This window comes from Lycorma delicatula, chromosome 8 (assembly GCF_047948215.1).
Source record: "Lycorma delicatula isolate Av1 chromosome 8, ASM4794821v1, whole genome shotgun sequence".
NCBI lineage: Eukaryota > Metazoa > Arthropoda > Insecta > Hemiptera > Fulgoridae > Lycorma > Lycorma delicatula.
This window is the reverse complement of record NC_134462.1, coordinates 95,419,033-95,440,353: the sequence shown is the minus strand read 5'-3', so window position 1 is coordinate 95,440,353 and position 21,321 is coordinate 95,419,033. Positions and strand designations below refer to the sequence as shown.

At 37.5% G+C, this 21,321-nt stretch overlaps 1 protein-coding gene across 1 annotated transcript in view; it reads right to left on the bottom strand.

The window, feature by feature from the left end:
* Positions 1-16,576: 16,576 nt before the first annotated feature.
* Vap33 (VAMP-associated protein 33kDa) overlaps positions 16,577-21,321 on the bottom strand; it is a 63,185-nt gene continuing 58,440 nt past the window's right edge. Inside the window, exon 7 of the mRNA XM_075373739.1 lies at positions 16,577-17,426. The gene's annotated coding sequence lies outside the window, so the exon portion shown is untranslated. The remainder of the gene's footprint in view (positions 17,427-21,321) is intronic.

The window sequence follows — 21,321 nt, the reverse complement described above, 5'->3', positions numbered from 1 at the left end:
CCTCATGAAAATAGCCACTCCACCACGCTCTCTACCGTCCACTAGACAGTCGAATCTCTCACAAAAGTATCCCCTGAGTGCGATTGGGTCATGTCGCAAAAGATGAGTTTGCTGGAAACACATGACAATCGGATCATGCAGCTGCGCCAGTACTCCAATATCTGCAATGCGGGACCGTACACACCGAACATTCCACTGAATAATGTTCATAAAATTAAAATAAAGTAAAAAATATTAATATAATAATAATAAATAATATATATACTCAGGAAACCATATAGAATTCAGTTGTACGTGATTGTATGTTTCTTTTTTGTGTTTTTCACCTTAGATAACTACGACGCCTATGGGTCGGGAGGTTCCTCAACCATATCCTCCAGTATATGGGGTGACGGCGGAGGAAATTTATGAGAACGGGATGTCGCTAGACATCCCAGAGGGGGTGGCCATGCGGGTCACTTTCGTGGGGACCTTGTTAGTCGGCTTACCGCCGCATGTGGTAGCCTCTGCCCGTACCGGCAGCACGTTAGAAGCAGGAACTTTTTTATGAACCACACTGTTGGATTCAGTTACTGCGACACAGGACTTTCCACTCACCCTCGTCAGCCCGGAAATAGTGGCTGTCGGCAGCACTTTGGGAGTAAGAACGTTTGTACGGACCACACTGCTGGATTCCGATATTGAGACGCAGGACTTTTCACTCATCCTCGTCGGCCCGGAAATAGTGGCCGTAAGCGAAATAACCTGATCAGAAAGCATCTGAACGAGCTTCTTAAGTTCCGTGCAGGATCCGCACTGTGGAGCATGAACAGGTGTAGCAGTCTGTTTTGACGCAGCAGTGGCGAAGGACATATCAGGTTGAACGAGATTACGTGAGTTAACTATCTTCCTATACTCCCTGCGTGCAGCCGGGAAAGATAGTTTCTGCTCAGTACAGATCTTGAGAATCGCCTTCTCTTCCTTAAAGGTTGGGCAATCCCGGGAGCGAGCCGTATGCGAACCATTGCAGTTCGCACATCTTTCTCTTTCCTCGCAGTTAGTGTCACTGTGGCCTTTGGTAGCACATCGAGCACAGATCTCCGACCTCGAGAAAGATGTTATAGTGTGACCGTACCTTTGGCACCTGGAAAACCGCCGTGGGTTGGGAATGAACTGGCGTACCCGAACGGAGATGTAACCTACTCTAATCCTCTCTGGAGGAACAGGAAGACCGAACGTCAGTATAAGGGACGGCGTCGGTTCTTCTGTTCCGTTCTGCCGTTTCATCATACGTTTCACCTCTACAACACTCTGAGTACTAAGTTCATCAGCAATCTCCCTCAAATTCATTTCTAGAAGGTCACGACAAAAAATCACTCCTCGGCTGGTATTTATGGTCCTGTGGCATGTCAAACGCAACAAAGACCGACTCTGCTCGTCGTTATATGTCTCCACCAGAATTGTCCCATCACATAATTTTTAATGTTCTTCGGAGAACCAATACATCCTGTGATGCATTTACTAATCAAGAAAGGTGAGACCTTTTGAAGGGAGCCACCACCCTCCTGATTATTCTTAACAACAACAAAGCGGATATTCTTGCACCGAACACCATCTTCATTGGCTGTAGCAAAATTATCCTCGTCAGACGAAGCTGACCGAGGTCTTTTCACCAGACTTAAAGTGGTGGTTTTTTGAGATGAACCACCAACCATCATAGAATTGGCTGTAGGAACTGAAATTTTGGTCCCACGAGAACCGGCGATAAATAGACCACTCCAGCACAGCGCACGCGTGCTGGAGCTAGAGCTAGAGCTAAATACAACTGGGTTTGCTCTGGTACCCAGAGGACATCGTTCGAGACTCACTACGTAGAGCCATTCACCCATCGGATAGTTCCCACCTTGGGTTACGGTTGCATTTCATACGATGTCGCAACACCATCAAGTGTAAGTGAAAGAGAAAACTGTGTTGGATGTTGTTGTGTAGTCGAGTAAATGTATATGTTGTAATTCATGTAGTGTACCTGGTGTAGCATATGTGTATAGGGAAAAGTATTCTGCAGCTAAGTGTGTAGTGGGAAGAAAAGCTGCAGAGGCTAGGCCCGTGGGGACGCCAACCCCCAAAGTCTTAAAGAATAAGACTCCCCTTCGGGGAATTGGTGTTATGTTCTGACCTTGATGCACCTATATATTTCAACAGTTTATCATGGCTACTATAGAGGCTTAATTTGTTACTATGGAAAATGCATACATTGAGTTGCTGCAAGTTATCAAACATTCAGCAAATAATAAAAACATATTTTGGTTAAGCTACTGCATTTGTGTAATTTTTTATATAATAAATTGATTAAAAAATAATTTTGTTATTTATTTAGAGCAGCTGCTCTCAACCTGGGGTCTGCAAGAGCAAAATAAAATATTTAAACTTCAATTTATTATGTTTTCAGTCTGTAAGAATATCTTTAGTTTTGCCGTAAGAATTTTCAGCCTCAGAATTTACAAAGGTATTTTTTTACAATTACTTGAGTAGAGTTGAATAACTCATTCTTTGTCAAGCTTTTCCCAAGTACGTCTTCTTAGCTTTCATGAGGTTTCTCCATCCCTGTACATAGGAATGACTGCGATTTTCTACCAGCTATATTTTGTTAGCAGAAGTAATAACCCACCTCCTAAAATTTTAACTATTTTGGTAGAATCTGTTTACACACACATGTATTTACACATTGTAACCACTTGCCAGCATTTTAGATGTTCTGCTTGTAGTGTAGTTGGTTTGGAGTTGTGTTAATCCTTCTCTCACAGGTTCAAAACTATATTCTTGTAGTTAAAAGTTATTTTTCTTTGAACAGTATGAATCACTGGTTGACCTAAGGTTCACTAAAGCGTCCAAACAGTGAAGACAGCAATTCATACAGCATTTCAGATTTATAAATACAGTAAAGAAATGTCAAAAGTATTTGAGTAGTTATTGGGAATCGGATTCACAGTGTTAGATAAAGGCAGGGAGGAGAAGCCACAATTTGATAGTTGTAGTGATCTTCTACCAAATAAGTCCATGAAACCTTCAAAACTGTGATGGAATTTACATTTATATTTTTTTGTTATAAATAGAATTCGCTTACTATTGTGTATAACATGATGTGTTACTAAACATAGTGACTGTGCAAATAAAGCACTTGAATATTTTTGAAGTAAGCTTGTACAACTAAATAAGTGTAAAACAATCAACCACAAGTTTTGGATCTAGTCCAACATCGAAATGGTTGTTCTAGCCTCCTATGAAGTTGCTCATATGGTAGTCAGTACGACAGTAAAAGAACTAATTTTTTCTGCAGTGAAGAAAACAATAACTATCATGTCTGTAATAAAAGTACAAAGAAAGTGCCAATATCAAAAAAAAACGTAGAGTACATTAACTAAATTAGTGTAATCAAGTGAACATTTTGCATTTCAACTGGATGAAAGCACTGAAATTTTGGATAATCTAAATTTATTATGCTTTGTGAGATATGAATATAATGATATTTATGAAGACATGTTATTTTGCAATGCAGTGTCATTACTTGCTACCAGAGAGGCAATGTTTGTTGTTAATAATTTTATTTAAGACAATGGAATTAACTATGATAGATGTGTTGGGGTGTGCACAGGTGCTGCAAGGGCTATGATGGGAAAGTTTAAGGTACTTGTGATTCACATTCAATCCATCGCGCCACCTGAAAAATTGACTACTGCTGTATTCATCATGAAGCATTGGCCTCATGTATTTTATCCACTTATATGAAATTTATTCTTGATGCAGTGAAAGTAATAAATTTCATTAATCTCGGCCTCTTAATTCTCACATCTTCACTATACTATGTCAAGAAGTGGGAAGTGAATACAAACATCTGCTGCTTCATTCAGAAGTGCACTGGTTATAATGAGGTAAACTGTTAACAAGTCTGTTTGACAAGGTGAGGATCTTTCTTCTCAACTCCAAATATGAACATAAATATTGTTTGTGGAACTTTTCTTAGCTTGCTTATTTAGCTGAAATTTTTAGCTTTTGAACTGCTCTAAATTCCAGACTTCAGGGTTCATAGAAACAAAAATAAATTAAATTTATTGTTAGGCTGAGTTACTAATCTAGAATTTGATTCCTTCCCTCTCAAAGTGACTTTCTTACAACAAATGATCAATTCTTCTCCAATATCATTGAAAACATAAAAGAATATCTTAAGTCATAGTATTGAAATTGGAATATTTTCATTCCTGCAGTGGAAATAATAACTGGATGAAAAACCCTTTCATGGTGACAGAAAATAATTTTCCTGTCAAAGTAGAAGAGGAGTTGTCAGAATTATCATGTAATATGACTATCACAATTTTAGTTGCATGTACAACCAATGTACCCAAGTGGCATTACAACACTTATTGACATTTGCACCATCTCTGGTCTCCTTGAGTGTGTTCAGAGGGCTGTGAGATGTCTAGTTTCATTTTTTTCAGGTTGTCTGGTTGTGTCAGACCTTCCAGCAGTGTCAGGCTTTTTTGGATCTAGGCTGTTATCACAGTTAGCACTGATTTAAACTCGTCATTTCCACTTTTTGCAGAGGTATCACTGTACTGATTTATTGACGCATACCCGCCTCATCGCGGCTGAAAGGTGGAAATGACTCCTGGTCGTAAGTCCCTGTAACGAGCAAGGGAATACTCCCTAGTCCTGCTTGCATTCTTTTCAGAACAAGGGCCGTAATCTGTGGTTTTCAAATCAATCCAGTAATGGCCAAGAGGTATAAAGAGTGACAGGGGAATACAGAAGGTTCCCAGCTGCTCGTAGCTTGCTGCAGTTAGTAGTCACGCCAGTGGGCTTGCCTAACTTTTCAAGTAGGAGGAAGATAGTGAGTGTCTCATTGATGTCAGGACAGGCTAGGGAATCTCCGGCCATGTCAGAAAGTCTAGGCAGAAGAGAAAGCCGGAGCCCGTTTCTACGACCTCATCGGAGGATGAGGTTTCGGAAATGGATACAAGGACACCTTTTTTTTTAACTTTTTAAGCACCCCTATAGTAACCGGTCCCTGCCATTACGCAAACGCAGTTCCCATAGGCATGCCGTGGCAGCGACTACCAACCCCTAGCTTGGCCTTCTCCCAACGGGGTCCCCACAGTATCGACAGGGACCACAGACATCCCTCTTCTGGCATGCGCATGACCCCCTCCCCCACAGGACTAGCCTCACCATCCTATCCTATAATGGGCAACATGTCCTCTACATGTCCCCATTACTCCTCGCGACCCATCTCGTTACCTCGAGGGTTCCTAGTGCTTCATCGAGTAACGCCGACCCACCTTCCTCTTACATGTCAGGTGGGCCTTCACCCTCTCCACAGTAGGGCTGCCTCCCTGGCCCTAAATGTCGCCACACTTCGTCCCCATGCCCTGCCCACTGCTTATTATTTTTTTAAATTGTGTTTTATATATTTTCATATGTTTTTTAATTTTTTTGTATTTTAAGATTTTTATATTTTAATTAGATTTATCTTCCTCCCTTTTTTTTGCGCAGTGGACCGAGCTTTTCCCCCCTGGGCGCGACTTGTAACCCCCGTTACAAGTCAACGTCAATTGGGTGGAAGCAACTCGCTTATATCTACCTTATTTCTAACTTAATTCTAATCACACATAATAGTGCAGCTCGCAGGCCACCTAAATTAATTTATACTTAATATAATCTACGCTTGCCCATTGGTCAGGGTGGTTCACCTGACCAGCACAAGTCCTTTCCTTACACCTATGCGAGCTCGGAGGCTCATCACCTAATTTTATTTAACCATGCCGCCTGAGTATGGATGATATGCTCTTCTATCCTCCACACCCAGCACACATCCATCACAGCACTCTTAACAACTATATCGCAGCATGCACACTGCCTATGACTATCTGCTTACTCACTGAGTGGCAGTGAAAGGCATCTTTCCACTACCACTCAGCATAAGTCCTTCATTCCTAGCCTACCAATGACACGCAGGTCATGAAGGAAGTGCTTGCCAATTGGGAACTGGTGAGGATCTCCTACAATTACAATTACTACTACAATTACCAGCACAAGTCCTTCCCACCCACTCAAAGCACACAGTTGAATTTCCACTCCCAGCATACCCATTGGGATGAGCATACCCATTGGTACTTCTTACTGCTCAGCCCAGCATACGTCCATCAGTGCCCATATCTATCTTATGACTGAATGAAGCACACAGGCTTCCTAATTTAAATTAAGCATACCCATTGGGAGGTCCAGGTATCCCACCCTGTGCCTCCCAGCGTATGTCCTTTGCCATATTACTAGACTTAAATCTACTACCACTTATGCCTACCCTATCTAAGGGTCATGCTCTAATGCGAACCTGTGCGAACATGCTTCGCCCAACAACTAACTTAGTCTGGGAAGCTGGGCTACCTGCCCATTAGTTCATGCAAGTCCAGCCCCACAGCGAGACTAGCATGGGTTTCGTAGAGAATCCACTTCGCCAAACCCGTTATTCCACAAGCCAAAACCCCATACTCATCATTCGCCTATGCGAACACAGGAAGAATAAAACAAAGCAAAATGAAACAAAACAAACTTAACCTACAGATAACTCGCACTTCATATCCAAGGTGCGTAAAACCTTGGTTAAATGGGCGAAGCATGTTCACCCACATTAATCTACTCACATTACATTATGTTACACAATGAGAGTCCGCCTTCCACCCTTCCTTTGGTTCCGGAAAAACCCATTGGAATACCATAGGGCCCCAGGATCATCCTACCCAGACTCCTGCCCAATGGCACCCCGTAAGCAACACATAGACATATAAAAAGATTCCTAAACCTAATATACATCCAGCTTGAGCCTGGCCTCACGCAGACGTCCCTCATCTTCCTTAGTTCGCAGGATTGTGCATACCAGCTTCTCCATCTGGCTCCACTGTCTCCTTCCCGCCAGCATGTACTGTACCGTGTTGTCAGGGATGAGCCATGTCGGGCCCTCTCTCCTCCTGAAATGGTCCCACCTCTGACACTCATAAATAGTGTGATGTACCGGGTCCACTTCTTCACAGTATGCACAATCTGCCAATATCCTCTTCCCGAACCTGCAGAGGTAGGCCTCAAAATCACGGTGACCGGACAAGAACTGTGTGAGGTAATACCCTACCTCAACATGTCCCCGCCTAAACCACGGCGCCACTTGCGGTATGAGCCGCCTCGTCTACTCTCCTTTGTCCGAGGCAGCCCATTTTTCTTGCCACTCTACAAGAAGTTTCTCCTTCACTCCTTTCCTCAGCATACCCTCCCGGGTTCTACGTAGTCCGACGACTCGCAGTTCAATCGGAGGGATCCCAGCTATGACCCCGACCGCATCGCCCGATAGGCCGAGGTCACCCTCAGCGCCGCTCTTCTCTGGAAGGCCTCCATCTTCTTTCTGGATCTTCCTATTTCCAGCGCCGACGCCCAAACCGGCGTCGCATACAGCAGAACCGACGAAGCCACCGCCGCCAGAAGCCTTCTCTTCTTTTCTCTGGGACCCCTCTTGTTTGCCATTACTTTAGCGAGAGAATCCAACATCCTGCTGGCTTTCGCAGTAGCTTCATCTACGTGCTCCGTGTAGAGTCCATTTTGACATAGCCATACGACGAGGTATTTTACCTTCCTCGACGCATGTATACGTACTCCCTGAGCCAGGATGCTCAACTCTCTCACTCGTCGTCTTTCTACCATGGCCACCATCGACGTCTTCTCTGGCGCCAGGCGATACAGGGACACCTGCCCAAGGTTAGTCAAACCCTGCAGTAGAGACATTTAAGAAAGTGGTGGGGAGACCTGCTAGTTCTGCTCCACTGGCCAAGGCAGTTCAGGGCGACCTGGACTACCTCATTGATTTCTTGGTTTTGCCCGGCAGCGTCGGCTCAGGTGCGAGGAAGACAATTCTTCCTCGTTTGCTAGACCCCAAGCGAGGTCGTACGTGTCATAGTCTATGACATTGACCGTGGTCTCTCCGATGAGATGGTTTTAACCCTTATGAGGGAGCAGAACATCGACTTGGACGAAGCTACGTTCAAAAAGGAGTGTAGGCTAGTCTTCAAAACATGAAAGCGTGATGCCGCTCGGTATCACGAGGTTTTTGAATTAGGTCCTGGTCTTTTCTAGAAATTCTTGTCGGAAGGTAGAATTTTCCTGGATTTCGCATCCTGTCGTTTCAAGGAATACCTTGACGTGCAGCGACGTTTCAAATGTTGTCACTTCGGCCATAGGGCCAAATTCTATAAGTCTGCGCTCATTGTAGTGAAGAGGGCCACAAGCGTGACGATTGTCCGCAGAAAACAGAAGCACCTATTTGCGTCAACTGTAAGAGGTTGCATAAGAGTTATAGGCACTCCGTGAATAGCAAGGAGTGTGATTGTTACAAGAGGACAGTTGAGATTTATTTCAACTCCCTTGATGGTTAGGTTCGGTCAGTTAAATGTCCAGGGTGCCTATGCAGTCCAAGTTGAGTTAGGTGAAGTTGTCGAAAGACGGAGCCTCGATGTTGTTCTTCTGCAACACCCGTACGTGGTCAAGGGTGATCTGCCAGGTTTTCCAGGTTGGAAGAAGTTTTTTGTTGGTGATAGCAAATCCGCCGTACTGTGCAGGAAGTCTTTAGATGCGTCTTCTTACAACAGGCCTCTGACACGCATCACGTCGTTGTCAAGTTTGCCGTGGATGGTCTGGACCTGGTTGTTTTAGTTCGTACTTTCATTACAGGGATCCCACTGTACATTTGGAAAAGTGAGGTAGGATTGTTAGATTGGTAGCGGGTCGTCCTATTCTTATAGGAGATGCGAATGCAAAATCGCCTCTTTGGCACAGTGGGATCACGGATGATGGCGGCAAATTGATTGAAGGTTTCATCGCGCAGAATCATTTTGATGACTTTAATGTAGCCGGCGAGTTGACTAACCTTCGTCGGTGCGGAGGGCCTTCCATGGTACCAACATCGATGTTACCATGGGTAAGGATATCCCTGGTAGGATTCTTAACTGGTCTGTAGTTGATGATTACGAGAATGATCATAATAGTTAATGAATTGGTAGGTGGGCTGCGTGATGCCTTTAGGTGGAACGTTCCTGTTCAGCAGGGGCGCTTCCTGCACAGGCGTGCGGATTGGCCTAGGTTTTTAAACATTCTTGCAGTCAGGGTGCGAGTTTTTGCTCGAAGTCTGGACGAGGTCCCGTTAGACAACCTGGTAGAGAATTTTTCTTCTGCGGTAGTTGAAGCCGCTGAACAGTCGATTCCCAAATGCACGGGTTGAGAGAGTGTGGCTGGATGGTGGACTCGGGACTTGACCGCGATAAAGCGGACTGTGGGATGGCTCAAGAGAGCCGCACAGCGTGAGGGTGATCCTGGTCGGGGTGCAGTTCTGGTTGCGGATTATCGTCGGAAAAGGACCGAATATATTCACAATGTTAGGTATTTTAAGAGTGATTCCTGGCGATCTTTTATATAAGAGCAGGGAAACAAAGACCCATGGGATGTTGTCTATAAAGTACTTAGTCAAAAGCGGAAAAAAGACATTTTTTTCTTTCGGCTCTCTCAACTCAGGATGAAGTTGTTATGGACAAAGATCGTGTCCTCACTCTTCTGATGAACGGTGTGCTTCCAGATGATATTGAGGTTGGTGAAACCTCGCATCATCGACGTGTTCGCAGGGAGATTGTTGGTTTTCACTCTGAGAATTTGTCTTCTGAGATTACTGAAGCGGAAGTCTGCCAAGTAATTTGTAGCCTGGCTACAAATAAGTCCCTTGTTCGCACGTTGCCGGTGATTCTTGGTCCTTTGACTACGGTTTTTAATAGGATGCTTTTTGTTGGATATTTTCCAGCGTGTTGTGCTGAAATTGCTCTTCAAAGGTGGCGACAAGGATCCCGCAGTAAGTTCTTCTTAACGTCCTCTGACGCTCTTGTCTGTAGAAGGTAAAGTTTTCGAAAAGGTCTTAATTGTAGGTTGACTTTTAACCATATGCTGATGGACGACCAGTATGGGTTTCACCCCGGCAAGGGCACAGAGTACCCAATTCTTAAGGTAATGGATCTGGCTTCGTCCAGCGGGTAGAAATATGTGCTTGGCGTCTTTTTGGACATATCTGCGGTCTTCAATAACTTGTGATGGCCCTCTGCATTGTTTCAACTTCAGCAACGTGGGTGCACGCTAAATGAGATTAGAACTCTCTCGAGCTACTTCAGCGACAGAACTGTCATCCTTCGTGACGGCGGCTCGGAAGTAGGAAACACCCTGTCAAAAGGTTGTCTCCAGGGCAGTGTTTTAAGTCCACTCGTCTGGGTCGTTGAGTTCGACTCTGTCATGCAGTTGCGGATGCCCAGTGGCTGCTGTATCGTGGCTTATGCCGACGATGGTTTGCTGCTGGCCGAGGGCAACTCGCGTGCCGAGATAGAGCTCAGAGCGACGCAGGCATATAAGGTTCTCAGGTTGTGGAGTCTTCAGCATAAGATGGTTTTCAGTGCGGAGAAAACAACTGTGATGTTTCTTAAAGGACGTCTAGCCGCGACCCGTCACCCGCGGCTTGTGATGGACGGCCTTCCGATTAGGTATGTTACCGTTCAGAAGTACCTGGGTGTTATCCTTGATGAGAGGCTTCAGTACAAGGAGAACCTCCAGTTTGTTGCAAAGAAGGCCAGCGATGCCTTCTTTGGTGTCCGTAGAGTCATCCATCCCGATTGGGAGTTGAATTATCGTGCTATGCTTATTCTTTACAAAGGCAACTGTGAGGCCATAATGTTGTACGCTGCGCCCGTCTGGGTTAATCGTTTGCAATTCCAATGTTATAGGAACATTCTTTTGTGAGCCCAGCGTCTTCTATTGTTAGCTGTTGTCGGTGGCTACAGAAATGTCTCGAGAGAGGCAGTCTTTGTGATCGCTGGAATTAAACCTGACATTCTAGCTACGGAACGTAGCAAGCGGTACATTTCTAAGAAGGAAGGCCTTCTTACTTCTGGACGTATGCGAGAAATTGAAGACCAAGGTTTTGACTCCCAGCAAACTAGGTGGAACAATTTTTCTACTGGTCTATACACGCATGGTACCTTTCCAAATGTTAGGGTGGTGCGAGCAATTAGTTGGGTTTTCCCCAATCGGTATACAACTCAATTTCTTTCGGGACATGGTGCCTTCAGGAATAGTTTGGTTGACTCCGGCTTGTAAGGAGCGCTGACACTGTGGACCATGTCTTTTATGTTTGTCTCCGGTACGAGGCTGAAAGTACCAGAGGTGTTAGGGAACTCGAGAGGGTGGACTACTTCTTTGATCTGCGTGTCAACTGGAAGACTCGCAGAGAACAGACTATTGTGGCTGGCTTCCTTCGATTCCTCGCCCTGAGCAGGACGGCGTAAGGAGGATAGTAGAGTAGTACCTCAGGTGACTAGGGACCGCCTGAGCAGTTGATTTGCCAGAGGTAGACGTATTGGCGTCGAGCCATGATTAGATAGAAATTGCGGTGATTATTTGAATGTTAGCAATCGGCGACTGCATGGGTTACCATGCAGCCGATTGATGTATGGTGTAGCGCCGTTTTGACGAGGGCAGTTTGAACGAGCACACGACACTGTCGGCAGGATGGCGACTGCACTGCCGAGGGCATGGATCCCATGCAGGCGTGAGGTGTAGCGGCATCTCAACTTTTTTGGTTGAAAAAATAAATGTCACGCGGGACTCTGCGATGGAGCCGAGTGGGAGTAGGAGGTCTGTCCGCCTCTCCTTTGTAGACCTGACCGGAGTCCGTAAATTAACCTAAAGTCAGGGGGTATGAACTGCAGTGGAGTTCAATAAGGGAACTAGGACTAAATTTCATTGTTGTGAACAACATTTTTGGTGGTATGTTGTTAATTTGCCAAAAATTTCGAGGTATTTACTAGAAACTGGCTCAATCAAAGGAGAACTAGGCGCGAGTTTCGTGCTTCCGCTAGCTAGTTCAGAGAGCAACGATGAGGAAGACATTCAAGATGTCTGGATGAGGCCTACAGCAAAGACAAAAGGTAAGTTTAAAAATCACTGATGTAAATGTCTACCAAGACATTTATATCAGTGGCATCCGAACGAGGCCTGGCTTATTACTATGAGATGTAAAAAGTTAGAGGGCGAAAGACAACTACCGTTAAAGCCCATCAGGACTAAGAATTGAGAGGGGTATGGCGACCGGAAGTGTCACAAGGTGGGTCTTCCACTATGTGATTTGCATCAACATACTTATGCGAATGTACATTTTCTGCTCTAGTCTTATTGAAAAACACATATTAACGTAATGTGGAAACAGATTTGTGACTTTGAGTATCTACAATTGAACCGGACTTTGGAAAACTGGTAGCTCCAAAAGAACATCAACCATCCCACCGACAACCTTTTGGTAATCCTGAAAAATGTTTTTTCACAATGACATCTTGTAAAATTATGTTCATTGCTATATGTTCTCAGATACATTTACAACCTAAAACTGAAATGTGTCATTTTTGTTAATTGTAATTAACTAACATTAATTAGGAAAAAATGTAGAGGGATCCAACAGACACAATATAGGCTATAAGGGGTCTGTGGCAAAGAAAAGGTAGGAAATTGCTGATTTTGAGATTATTTATTCCCTGGCTTAATTAGTTAAAAGTTTAGATCTAAAAGTGTGTATATAATCTAAGTGAATTTTCAGAAAACTGGATATACTCTTTTCTTAAATTATGCATCTCTGTGACCGTTTTCACCATATAATTTGACATTATGGTTGCTTTAATCTTAAACATGGTACATGTTTGTAAATTTCCTCTTACTTTAAGGATAAAAAAAGTATTATTTTTTAGTTAATAACACTGTAATTATAAAACGTAGATAGAAAGCAAACTGCCTACTGTTTTCTTAAAAATATCTTCTTTAACTGTAATTCACTCTTTATTATCCTTACATTTACTTTATATTAGTTATGACTGAACGCCTAATAGAGCAGTTTATTACATTTATTTAACATTTTATAAAATGAAAAGAAAACCTGTTAAAGAGTTGTTAATACAAGCAACATTTATCTTTTAACATATGTGTACAACCATCTTCATAAAGATGTTAATGTTATCCGCAAAAAAATAAATGATTGTTGAAAGGATGAAGAAGAAATATAAAATGCATTTATTTATCATTCACATATGCCTTTTTTAAAATAAATAACAGAAGTATATTTACTTTTGATTTAAAAGAATGTTTAGTATTGCCCTCTTTAATGTTAATACAGAATGAACATAACTTATTCAGTACATTTTACGGGTTAATAAAAAATGAACAAAGCAATGTAGCATGTGTTGATTTCTTCAAACATTAATGTAGCTACAAAAGTTACTGATGATCTTGAATGAACATGCTATCACAATGTAAAACAGGAGTTGATTGTCAGTTGAGCAATGTGCTTACTATAATTTCATTAAAACGGTTCTGTTATTACTGTTCGTAGATGTTTTCATTTAGAGTATGGCCATGTCCTCCTAATAAACTCTATTAAAACACTGGTATCAGCAGTTTAAGGATGAAGGAAGTACAGTACACAAAAAGATTCTGGTAGACCTCCCATCTCCAAGGAAGCTGTGGTTCAAGAGAAACTTTTCAAAGATGCCCAGGTAAATTGACCTGTGCAAATTTAGAGCTGGGTATACTGCAATCTTCATTTGTGAAAGTTCTACACGAGTACCTAAAACATCATGTACAAAATTAATTGGTGCATGTAGTTGAAGATGACAGTAAACAATGTCGTTGACATTCTTGATAAAGTGAATGAAGATAATGTGTTCTCAGAAAAAATAATCTTCTTTGACAAAGCTACCTTCCAAGTTATGGTTATGTTAACAGTCATAACTGTATGTGTATTGACTGCTTATGAAGCGATTGGACCATTCTTCTTCCCCAAGCCAACAGTTACTAGTACTAATTACCTAGACATCTTACAAGAGTATGCAGTACCACAAGCTGTACATGACGTGGCGATTCATTTTTTGAACCACTTAAGAGCTGTATCAAATGATTAAAATTTGCTTTTTATGAATTCATTTAATTTTTTCATACTTACAATATGGATTAAAAAAAACTGTTTTACAACTTTATTAATAAAGAGAAAACAATACCAAATTTTTCAAATAGATTATCTTAAGAGATCCATATAACAGATACAATTTCTAACATAAAAAAATTTATTAATATTAAAAAATTTTATTGGAATATTCTTATTTTTTTTTAAGTAGTAAAATTAGTTGTCTCTTCAAGAGGTTCAGAACTTTACACAATTCTAAAAAAAAGGGTTAAAGAAAATAAAATATTAGTAAAAATAAAAAATTCTCTTTTATGCTGTTGCAATACTTCATCAGTTAACATTATAGGCTGAAACTTTGTTGAAAAGCTCAGAAAAATGTGTAAGAATGTTGCTAGAAGGATAATTTTTTATGCTGAAAATTGCATCTGATAGTAGCCAAAAAAATTATCTATTTAAAAAAAAAATTGGAGAAATCTTTTTTTAAGTCTGTATTTTAATTTTTTGCACCTAAAAATGGTGTAGATGATTACAAATTTTTACCTTATGCAAAACTAGTTAAATATATCCTTTGCACAAGTAAGAAGTAAATTTTGTTAAATCCCTAGCCTTCTTGATTATGTAATTAATGAATGATTCTATGAAGAATCAGAAAAGAAAAAAAAAATTATTTTTAAAACAATCAATCAAATTTTCAATAAATTGCACTGATGAGATAATGGTTCTTAAACTAGCCTTCACTCTTTCTTACCAGCTGAACAAACTTTTATGAGATGCAAACTTAATATTATAGCCTGCACAAATATCAACATTTGTCCTTTGCTGCTGTTATAAACAAACATGCACGATTATGATACTAGTAACAAAAATTAACATTTATCTTCTTTTGTATCAATTTTGCAATCTTGTTTGACAGACGGGTGAAAGAAACAGGAAATTTCTTTGGGATGTAAATAACACTGGTTTATAAGAGCATATATGTTGCCATAATAATATACAATGTGTGTTCACTGTAAAGTTGTACTATAAAAATAGTGACTGTAGCCAAGCCATTCGTAGGGAGTTTTGCAACACTGATCACTAACATATTGCACGCAAAGAATATCATCAAAAGATTTGAATTTTCATCCATATAAATTACAGTTTGTTCAAGAGTTGAAACCTCAGGAATTGAAAAAAATTTTATGGGTTAAATTTAAATAAAATTGAAAATGATCAAAATTTTCTTCCCAATTTAAGGATGTCAGATGAAGCAAATCTTTATTTGCAAAGGCAGGCAGTCAACTTACAATGGATTTTATTGATGTCTACCTTCCAGGATGGATCCTCCTTTAAATCCAGAATGGCATCTTTCAATTTGGCTCCATTTCCGAGTAAACTCCATTTAAAGATTTTTGAGCAGTTCAAGTAGCTAATTTTATACTTGAAGAAGCCAAGGCAAGCATTCCAGTCTCATAACAAAGAGATATCAGGTTTGAGTTTTAATGTCAATTTTTTTACTTTTTTTTCTTATAACAGAGAAAATCTTTTACAATATAGTATTTATAAGAATATGAAAAACTATACAGTTTGCTTGTTACAATCCATAGGATAATTATAAAAAAAGACAAAACATAAATAATTGCAAAAAACAATCTGTAATAGAAAACAGATTTACATTTATTTATTCAATGTTCTCAATGCTGAATATATCTGTTTCTTTTATTTTTTTTGATTATTATTATTCAATAGAATGTAACAGCCAAGGCAAAAATTAAAATAAATTTATTTATTTTAAATAAATAAATAAATATATATTTAATTTTTTAAGTTTTATAAAACAAAATCTGTTTGATGTTTATTTGTTAATCCTTCATTTTCGCCATGATCCCTATTCCCACATGTTCATAAAGATTACTAGATATTGCTATACTCAAATAAAATAATCAATAAATTTTTTTCTTGAGTCTTATAGATGTTATTATTATACATAATATTTTATAAAAAATAATTTATGTTTGTGTGTGTATATAAGGAAAAAATAAAAGTTAAAAAACAAATTGACACAAAGACTTGAACCCGAGACTTCTCCTTATTAGTCATCTTAGCTTCAATATGATGGAGCAAAGCACATACTTCTTGCATATAAATTGCAGACGCACATCTGCCGGAGAATCATGTCATCTTGAGAAACTGCGATATCCAATGACCAACATGACTCCAGATTTATTTGATACTTTTGGTGGATTCTTTGGAAAGTAGGGTCTTCAATACTAAACCTTGAAATATTGATGAACTGTAGTTATTTCCTAGTATTAAGGAATATAAGTGAAACGATTGCAAACATTGCAATTAAAATGTTGGAGAAATTTGTAAGTTAGGGAAGAGACTTCAAGAATGTGTACTCACAAAGAGGTGGATACTTGAAGGATATAATTTTTAAGGTAGTTTGTAAATGATATATTTTATCTTAAATCTGATGTAAATTTTTTTCATTTCTTCGGCCTAGCTGTTATAATTGTTTTGAGGATATGTAATTATAATAAATAAACAGTATTACTCATTTTGTACAAATATATTTCATAATTCACATCCTTGCTTTCACATGGTGAACCCTACAATGGTAGTAATATGGTGCTGTATTGTTAAAAGTCATCAACTTTTAACATACATAATAATATGAAAAATGAGAATAATAATAATATCTGTTTACTTATTTTAATGTTTTTTTAAAATAATTTACAATGAATTTAATGTTACAATTTTTATCTGATGATGAATGAAAGACAGATCCATAAAATATGGTAAATTTTATTTTATATCATTAAAATAAAAAAACTACTCAGAAGCAAAATTTCTAAATCATTCTCCAGTTGTGATGCTCCACCACAAAAGCGCATCACAAGCTTACATACTGTGGCAAAGGAAAAAAAGGGTTAATTTTTCCAGAAGAAAATGCCACCAATGAATACTAATATTAAATCTTAAAAAAATAACAGATTATGTCCATGACACTTATGCCATTACCTAGATAAAATGAAAAGATTTCCCATCTTTTTTTTAATAAAGTACACTTAAAAAGCAGTTTACTACAATATTAATTAAGCTCTAATACTTCCTTATTATGAATTCAGAACAAATTTGCAATAAATGTTTTAATATAATACAATTTGTAAAATTTCAAAACTGAAATGTTACATAAGAATGAATACAAGAAGATATTACAAATGTTAATTTAAATACAGTAATGCGTTTTTTCATACTATGTTTGAGTCATTGAAATAAATAAAAACAATTCACCACCTTTTTTTATAGTTATTATTATAGAATACATACATAAATTCTGATTTTTAAGCAGTGTTATCATTGGCCAGAAAGGTAATTTCAATATGTAGCCTGTTCTTACCTAGAAAAGAAAATTATAGATTAGAAAATAACATTTTAAGAGCAATATACATTTTTAATACCATTATATATTTCTATAATTAAGATTTTTGCTGTAGACTTACATCAGCTGATATGCAATGTGGATTTCAGAAAATAGTTTTTCTAATTACTCTAAAATAATAATAATAAACATAGAACTAGGCCTCAATAATAAAAAGTAACAAACATTTAAAAGTACAATTCTACAAATTTTAATCACTTATGAAAGTACCCATAATTGTGATGCAAATTTGTAAAAGCACATCACTAGATTTTAACTGATGCCCTTCAAATATCCACCTCTATGAGTATGCATCAAAAACTTTTGATGATATTACTTCTGAAGTAATTTTGCAATCCGTAGTTTATTTCTTATAAAGTTAAAAAATTTGAGAGAAAATTTCCAAGATTTCTTCAGAACTATATATAATCAAACAAAACACTTATAGGTTCTGATAAGCAGCAACATTGTCATCCACAAAGGATATGGTCCTGACATAGTCTTGATTTTTCAGATGCTACTTAATATTCAACTTCTACTACTTAATGGCCAACTTTCTTAGTCAAACATGATCTGTGTTCTAAGAATTAAAAAAATATAGCAAACAGTAGTTTGCGATTATTTTTTCATTTTAGCAAATTTAATAAGGAATACTGTCCATGATCTATGGTCCTCTTATATCAAAGGTAAATAGTTGTGTATAAAATAATAACAATCTTACCTCAGCTTCAAACATTCCACTACATTACAGGGGTAATGTAATAGTCGGTGTTTATGAATAATTTTTTTTTTTTTTTAGTTTCTGTTTAACATCAGTAATAAAATGGATGCAGTTCCTGAACTGCAGTAGTGAATATAAAAGTTAATCAAAATTTTAACAGTAACTTTAAATTATTTATACTTTCTTTCTACTTTAAGTACCATTCACTTTCTGTGAATAGAATTATACAATTACAATTAATACTGTTATTATAATTTATTTTCCTCAGGATTATAATAACAAATAATACAATAGGGAAAGATATTGTAATGGATCAAAATTTTGCTATCAGTATTTTTTCCATTCTTTACATTTAAAGATACCAAAACCCAGAGTACAATTCTGTAAGCGGGGCTGTTGTGTGTGCATCGGTACCTGTTGCTTAATATTTCTGAATAGTGACCATATAACTTAACATATGATAAGATGGTGACACACAATGAGGTTTTATTAATTTTTTTTTGAATATCAGCCAAAGGGAAGGCCAATTTCTTTTTAATCAATGGTGAAATTAAAAACTACCAAAAATCTCACACAGCCAGCTGCTTTTTATTTATAATTTAATTCGGTCACGTTACACATAAATGAATCAAATATTAAATATACAGTTAACTAATTTATTTTTAAACTTAAGATACTGAAAGAAAAATATTTAGTTTAATCAACTAATTTATTTTGTCTTACTTCCGATAAGTAACACCAAGACTACAGCTTCTATTTTTGTACAAGTACTTCATATATTTATTTTCAAGTATCCCAGTAGAATGAAATCACAATAATTGGATATCTAGCTAGCTTATATAAAAAAGATGAAATAAATTTCTAGCTGTGTTTAGTTAAAAAAATGTTTCACTAATCTGGTGAGAACTAGTTCAGAAACAATTATTCTCAAACAGTGCTAAAAAATAACGCAACTTAAACTTTGAGGTTGCATACAGTAACGATACTTAATTTACTAGAAAGGCTTTTTATGCATAATAGTGTAAGGACAGTTATTTATTCACTAAACCTGGCTAATAACAACTTTTTAAGTCATCAAAAGGTTAACTTCTTTGTTTCAATTTTATCACATACAGTAACTACTGACTCACCTTGTATTATCACCCATAATTTGTACAAGTACAATCTGAATTTAGTACAGATCTTTATGAGAAATCAGCTGCTCGCTGGGTTTTGTGAAGGTCAAGTGAGTGTACTGAAATTATGACTGATGACAACTTTTTTCACAGTAATATTTTCTGGGGTATGTACAGTATTTTCATTGTACCCTTTTCTTTAATTACAGTCAATTTATTCAGCATTGTTTAGCCATAACTGGACAACACAGAATTATCAAAATGAATTCTAAATAATTTTGTAAAGCAAACACCACTGGTTTTGCTTTCATATTACAGCTTGATCTCTCACATCCAGGAAAGAAATACAAACTGAATGCTAAAACTGTGATGATTTCAATACCAACAATTGCCTAACCCCAACATAACTAATCTGATCCATGGGTCTAACTACTTAACTCACAGACATTTGAATTAATTCATTCCTTAAAAGTAATTACTTAAAAAACAAGGGTTTATTTTAGTTGTCATAATTTTTTTTTAGTGTTTTTCAACAGCGACCCTAGAACAATAGTTACAGCAGTGTAATTTCTGGCAGTTTTCATTTTGATCTAAAAAAAAATACGTCTTTTTTGATTTCAAAGCGCATATTAGATTTTCAATAAAGTTTATTTTAGCACAAATGAGACGTTTAAGGTGTTCTCTCCCTCTACTCTTTTTAATGTTCATTTATTTTTGTGTAGGGTTATAATATTGTGACATCATGGAGTTAAATTCATATGATTGAAAATATGTCTATAAACACATCATTTTAACATAAATCAATAGCCAAGTGACAAAAGTATCACATGAAAATTGCTTTATTTCAAATGTGACTGATACGATAAACCATATTTATTTAATTAATAAATAATTTCTATATATTTTGGCATTTCATACATTTCTTATTTAAGTACATTAAATGCATTCCATTTTTTATACAAATGTAGGATATTTAGATCACTTAATGCTGGTGTATCTGTTTCTATGAGGTGGTAAGGAGTTGGCAAATGATGACAGTGTAACTAGAATTGGACAAATGCATATGTTAGTTTAAAGCTTTTCTCATTTTATCTTTGAAGCTATTTTTCATATCGAGCTTGCATTGTATTGTATAAGTTAGCACATTACTAGGACATATTTTTTATAAGCAAATTTTGTGTGATAGTTCTGTTTCGTTTTTGTATTGGAAGCTTTTGTTGTATACACAGTATCTAGCTTATTTCTGTAAATAGGAGTGATGAATTTTTATTTTTGTTTATTATTTGAAGAAAACAATTAGTGTTGTCGCATCCACCTGTTTGTGTACATATTTCATAATATTGTTACAACATTTTCATGTGACGAGTATGAACAAGTAAAAATATTGGTGAAGTAAATTTAGTCAATTTATCACTAAAAATTCATATTTTCAATATTTTTTCTTTTTAATTATGCAGTACAAGAGACACCCCAATCTATTAGTTTCTCCGAGATTAATAATATTCATCATACAGTTACAGTACTTAATCTGGTGAAGAGAATGAAGGTATCACTCGCTTATAAGGCTAAATATCACGTGTATTTCAATGGGCTCAGCTCACTGATATACAATATTAGTGTGTACTTAACCAATATACATAATATATTTCACCAAACCACTTTACTGCACTAGCATGATTTAACAATATTTCATTTTAGGAAGAGTGGCTCCTGTCAGGTCACCTATATTGATTATGGTTATGACACTTAACATATATATACATTATGGCAATCTCTCAATATAGATGTTACTTCAGGATATTAAAATTTATTTTTTTAAAACTAATAAACTTTTTCCTTGTGACTGACAAGTAATTCAAATTTTGTAAAAATTATTTGAATTTAAACATAGATTGAAATAAAAATTATTCATTATTATTCTCTTGAGGAAGTACATTAATCGATTTAAAGGTAATTTAGTCATGATAAGGTTATGATTATAATTTTTTTTTTTGGATAAAAATTAACTGACATTTGTTTTCTGATAAAAGTAAACAAA